We start from the raw sequence: 6,990 nt of genomic DNA on the forward strand, positions 1-6,990 counted from the left end.
ACATATAACCAATGGAATTGACATTTAAAAGCCGTTACTATTATGGTGTCTAAACGTTCATTAGTCTATGCTATTACTTCAAAAATTAGAGCTGAGAAACATTTGTAGTCTATACATTTATTAGCCTACTAGCAGAACCCACTCCGCGTTGCTGGCCCGTCGTGATGAGTTTTAATGACAATTTTTTTTATAGGGGAAATTGGGGAGCCCTTTGGCATCCCTTTTAACTGTTCATTGTATACGAAGTATATCGAGTCCTTTCTACATACTGTTAAAATATCTATAAATAGATTCATGGGGATATTAGTGTGTTCTTGAATGATGTTCCACTTCTCTTTTATTGCGTTTATTGCCATATTTACAGAAATGCTAGGAAACAAGGATACAGCATCAAAAGATATAAGCATCTCACTATCGTCAATGTGTTGATTGTTTATCCTAGATTTAAATTTTACAGCGTCTTTTATATTATAGTTCGATTCTTCGGTTAAACATTTTAGAATAGATGCCATATATCTGGACAGCTCGTAAGTTGGCGACTTTGTAAATGAACAAATTGGGCGCAGTGGGAACCCTTGTTTGTGGATTTTCGGTAATCCGTATATTTTTGGTGGAATAGAAGTTCTTGCTATTAAGCGGTTTTTATCCGTGTCTGAAATTATGTATAATCGAACAATTTTATAACTATCCTGTTATTCTTTTCTTGTAATCCTGTTGTTGGATCTTTTCTTAGACGCCTATACGTGCATATATCCATGAGAATTTGATTCATTTTTGATTCATAGTCTTTTCTTAGCATCGCTACTGTTTTTTCCCCTTTGCCTGAGTTTAGTATTATTTCTTTATGTTGTTTTAAAAATTTGGATGTTTGTCTCACTGTATCTAGTATGGATCTATCCCCTTTATTGAACGTTGTGTTTTTCATGTGGTCGTTCATGAGTGTAATGAAATTTATTCTAGCTTTCTCTTGATTTTCTTTGGTGTCTAATGTCTGGATTAACTCCTCTCCCTCAGCGATTACATTGAATAATTACATTACTTTACAATTACATTGAATTTCCCCTATAATCGCGGATATAGTGATGGAAGATCTTCTCGATGAAACAATGAAAATGCTACCAATAAGACCAAGGATGTTAACAAAATATGTCGATGACATATTTTGTATAATTAAGAAGGACCAAGTCGATAACACATTAAAGACATTAAATATGTACAACAAGCATATAAGACTCACAATGGAACGAGAATCAGATTTCCAATTACCATATCTTGACGCTGTTGTTCTAAGACGAGACAACTTACTATTTTTAGATTGGTACTAAAAGCCCATTCTTCACGAAGGTTAATCAACTATCATTCAAAACACCCACGCAGAATTAAGATAAATACAGCCACTAATTTCATCCAAAAAATATTAAACATCAGTGACGAGAAATTCCATACCAAAAATATAAACAAAATCAAAACTATTTTAAAAATGAACAATTTTCCAACAAGTACTATTAATGAACTCATCCGACATGTTGCATACAAAATTTACAAACGTTCGACTTATATACCTGGGTTTCCTGAACGATTATCTAACTCTAATCTATATAATAAAGAAAGATATAAATTGGCATTGCGAAGCACAAACACAAACAACAACTTTTTTAGTCGAATGAAATCCAAAATACCTCGAGACGACAAATCCAATGTCGTACACAAGATAAAATGTATAAATGGTCCGACATATGCAATAAAGTATATGTTGGGGCCAGGGACGTAGCCAGGATTTCATTTCGGGGGGGGGGGGCCCACCTGACCAAAATTTTGAAAGTTCATGTTAGCGAAAATGCCTTATCTAGCAATGATGTAAACCTTATTTTATACTTATATTACTGATGAAATAATTTGCATTACTATTTTTTAATTAAAATGACGTAAGTCTTCTTGGACAATTTCCCCTAATTTTCAGATTTTTTTGACAATATATGAGAATTAATATATGTTCAAAACAGTGGATATAATAATAATCGCATATATTTTTGGGTGTATAATTTATCAAATAACTCACATCTACAGTGAATGTTATGTAATTTAGTGATATCTCTTCGGTAAGACCAAAATAAAAAGTATACAATCGGAAAACTTTAGAAATATCTTAACATTTAATTTAGTTGTTTACATGTAATGTTGAGGACCTTTCCTTTGTTTACTAATTCACAAAAGTTCAAAATCAAGACTTCAATTTTCCACTCCAATTTTATAGAGTAATTTATGAAAGGAAAATGGGATTAGTAGAGAATTGATTTATGCAGATTTATGTCGCCCAATCGTGCATCTGTCAATATACTTTTTTTTTTTTTTTTTTGCGTACAATCGTCTGATTTCTCTTATAGAAATTCTGGATTCCTATCGTGGATTTTCTCATAAATTGATCAGGAACTAAGAAAACTCTTGTCTTGCCAAACTTGAATTCTTTTAAAATGAAATTTTAGCAAAAATCTATAAACACAATTTTTCCCAATCTACATTTTTTATACTCTCATCGAAATAATGGTTTTAGTGCCAAAGTGTGTTTGGAAGAAATCTGTTTCAGAAAATTAGGAGTCGACTTAGCTATATTCATCCGTCTGGATAGCTGCCTGGAGAACACGATAATTCTAGAAAAGATCAACCGATTCGATCCAAAATTTGGTGGGCAAGTCCATATTTCCTGAAAAAAACTGAATATTATATGGTGACGCACTGAAATTACTGCCATTGGGTTAAAGAATTTTGGTTGTGTAGCCGCTACTCGATCTGTCCATAGATTAAAGCTTAAGTGCTCACAGGCTCAGGGTATATTTCTGTCCGGACTGATACTTGTTGAGATCTTGACGAATCTGAATCTGTTTCCGATCAGTTTTTTTTCTTTTTTGATTTCATTTGTCGTTATAAGGTTCTCTGCCATAGAAGGAAAAAGAAACAATTCTAGAAATGTGCAACCATTGAAATTACTTCCCAAAATACAATTCAAAGAGTAATCGACAGAAAAATCCCTGAAGTTGAAATTCAATTTAATTTCCAAATATTGGAAATAATATGCAATAAATAAAATATAAACATTGACCTCTATCTCAATAATCTTGATTATACCCTCAGCCTTTAGGCTATGAAGGGTATATACACTTTCATACGGGCAAAATATGCCTCATCGAAATAATGGTTTTAGACCCCAAGTATGTTTGGACGAAATGTGTTTCAGACAATTTGGAGTCGATTGAGCAATGTCCGTCCGTCTGTCTGTCTGGCTGGAGCGCACTATAACTCTCGAACGGATGAACCGATTCGGTTCAAATTTTTGCTTTCGTAATATTTTGCCCAAACTTAGTTTAAGTTCGAAGATGAGCTATATCGGTCCACTCTTTCCGGTACCTCCCCCACAAAAGTTCGGAAATGTTCGGAAAATTTGTGGGCACGATAACTCTTGAAGGGAGTAACCGATTTGGTCCATACTTTGCCCATCGTGGAGCGGGCCCCCCCCCTGGCTACGTCGGTGGTTGGGACTACAAAATCTAAACATAAAACCAGGTTAAGTGCCCACAAATCCGACCAAAAATCAAAAGGTAAACCTTTAGAACAGAAAACAGCACTTGCCGCCCACTGTGCAACAACAGGCCATGCACCCAACTTTAAAAATGTTGACATTCTAACTCAAGAGAATAATTATAAACGAAGATATATGTTAGACATGCTTCATATTATTAATGTCCCCGTCGAGAATCGTATGAATTTCAAATCAGACGCCGAGCATTGTGCTCAAATTTATAGAAACATCGTTGAAAAACACCAAAAAGTTTAGTACGAAGATACTTGCAAATGGATTTAGAAGCAGAGTTTGTTGTTCGTGAATAAAAATAAAAGTAATTATTGTCATAGAATAACAATTGTTAATATAGTTATAAAATCAATGTTATTTGTTTTTTAAAGTATAATCCCTGATGATGACCGACGATGCCGATCGAAACATTGGAAAAATAAAATGATAAAAAAAAACAAAATTAAAATTGTTTATTATTCTACTGACCTCGAGCCAAACTAAACTAAAAAGAAAAAAAAAATGTTCTATAAAAACCTTAATTAAGTCTTAAGTTTTTTTTTTGATTTTTATTTATAGAGATATGGCATTTTTTTAAATATGGCAAAGGGGAGTTCCCCGCCCCCTTCGAAATTCATGAAAATATACATCCTATTTTCACCGGAGACCATTCCTGTACATTCCCTGAACATTTCATGAAAATCGGTTCAGTGTTTTTGTAGATGTAACATATTTTAAAAAGTGGGCGTGGTCAAGTTTTTGGGTCTTAAAAAAGTAGGTAAGGTCGGTGCATTCGATGCATTCGAAATTATTGTAAATATAGCGTTTTCAAAGAAATAGGGTATAGGGGAAGCACCCCGCCCCCTCCGATATTCAAAAAAATTTGTAGCCCATTTTAACCGGTGGCTATCGCTGTATATTCCCTGACAATTTCAGAAAAATCGGTTTAGTAATTTTTGTAGAAAAGATAAAAATTGAAAAAAGTCGGGTTATGGCGAACATTTCACAAAAAGAATTATCCAAATCGGTCCAGCCGTTCTCAACTGATTACTAGACATCGGATTTTAGCATGTTTTTTATTTCTTATCCGATTGGACTCAAATTTTGGACCTAGGCGTTTTGAGGGTCAATTTTTCGATATTTGGGGTCATATCAAAAATATGCAAAAAATATGCAAAAAATATGCAAAATATATGCAAAAAATATGCAAAAAATATGCAAAAGATGCAAAAAATATGCTAAATATGCAAGTGTATTTTTGACAAAAATCGTCAATTAAATTTGGAAAACCATCAAAAAAGCTTTCTAAATTAAGTTTTTTGACGTTTAACATAGTTTTTTGCAGATTATTATGTTATTGAGACTCTCCAGATATTCCGCCACAACAATAAATCTAGACTAACAAGACTTAAATCAGTTTTCACAAGGTGAGAATATGTCAAATAACCCAGCATTCCTATTACAACATAATTTGCTTCCTACACAAATGTAGATAGATAATGGAAAAATTTCAAAAACTCAATCAGAAATGTCAAAATCAACATGTCCAAATATGGTGATAGTTTCTAATCGGCCAAAATTGTCTAGCAGAAAAATAAAGGAGCTAGAGTTAGTCATCGCTATTTTTGTTTAAAGGGTTCGTTTTTTAGCGTAAAATGGGAAAGAGTACTACAGTCCATTTACTATTCAAGGTTCTGGGATATAACTATAATTAGAAGTATACGTTTTGAATATCCACATATTACATTTGAATATATTTTATAGTGTTTAGTCCTATATTTGTGGTCAAAAAGCTTCTTTGGAAAAATGCTGTAACTGCCGCTTTAATATTGATGACATGGTTTTAGTTTAATGCACTAAAAATACATAATTTTATATGTATATTGTAAGCATACAGCCGCTTAATGCAGAATTGGGAAATGTTCACTCCTCGGCGAAGAGTAATGCATTATTTTTAGATTTACTTTTGGCAGTTTTGTTGAGATGTGTATTATTTTATTGTTGTAAAATAATTTCAGCTTAATCTCGGGTTTTGTTGTTTTCACATTTTTAAAAACAACAAGTTTTATTTAAAGTGGGATGTAGTTAAAATTGATGTGAAGAACACCAAATGATTAGTGCAAAATGACATCACTCAGAAAAACCACACAGTTGCGTGGTAGTGGTAAAATAAGTCAAACCCTTGGAATTATCTTTAACATGGCAAAATCACTCACATATTTCTGCTAGAAAAGCATTTGGAATGCTAAAAAAATATAGTTGTTTCATTCTTGCTACAGGAAAACAATTTTGATAACACAGTCGAAAAGAAATTATACAATTAATTAACTTATACCTGACCGTGTACTCGATAATTTGAACTAATTATTACAAATGTTTCGAATTTGGACAGTTGTTTAATGGAGGCGTTGCTGTAAAACTTTTTTCAGCAACATTTAGAAAAAATATCGAGTACAAGGATATAACACATTTTATATCACAATAGTCTTGTTGTCTAGGATATAAATAAATATATTAAGAAAAATATTCACCGCAATATTGTCATTAAAGTTGCCAAAGGCACTATACACCTAAAAGGCAAATATTTCAAGGAATCTTAATTTAAAAAAAAAAATGAAATTTCACACCTGTCCCGTGTTTTGCTTATATCCTGATGTATACTTTAAAAACGTCATATTTCTAGCTCTACTTTCACAATCTGATTGGCGTTTTCTGTAATTTGGGAAAATTGAGTCTTGTTGCATGGTAAATTGGTAAAAAGTAAGGAAAGGAACAAACACGGGCAATGCCAATAAAAATGTCCGGATTGTCGTATAGAAAAATCTCACTATTTTTAACACTTAGAGCACTATTCGTTAATCCGGACAATTTGATAATTCGGACACCGCCGAAACCTGTGGTGTGGGTGCAATATCCAAATATGAATCGATTCTTACCAAAATAAACAGGGATCACCATAGGGTCAAAAAATATCCAATTTTTATGCGAATTGGTCTATAAATGTGACCTGTACTTTGTTTTCAAAAAGACCTGGCCAGATGGATAAGTGCGAATCTATGCAGATAATCAAAAGGAACTGTGGGTCTATTTCGTTTCCTTTGCATGTTGCAAACTCATTCACTAAGACATAATACCCTTAGGGTATTAAAATATAGTTATCAGTGCAATCATGAATAAAAATTCCGTACCTAATTTGTTTCCTTTCACAAATTTCACTATTTTTTTCCATATTTATGCCCAAATAGGGAATATTTTTGTCGATTCGACTAGAATATGCCATCATGAAGCGAATCTAGTAGCTTTTAACTTTTAACAAATATTGATTTTAAAAGAGTTTCACTTTCTAAAATTATTTTCCGTGCGGAAAATTCGGAGGGAAATATTCATGATTGCCCTGTATATGTTTTTAGTAAAATATGAAAGAT

This window comes from Musca autumnalis, unplaced genomic scaffold (genome assembly GCF_047663935.1).
Source record: "Musca autumnalis isolate F117 unplaced genomic scaffold, ASM4766393v1 scaffold_2, whole genome shotgun sequence".
Taxonomy (NCBI): domain Eukaryota; kingdom Metazoa; phylum Arthropoda; class Insecta; order Diptera; family Muscidae; genus Musca; species Musca autumnalis.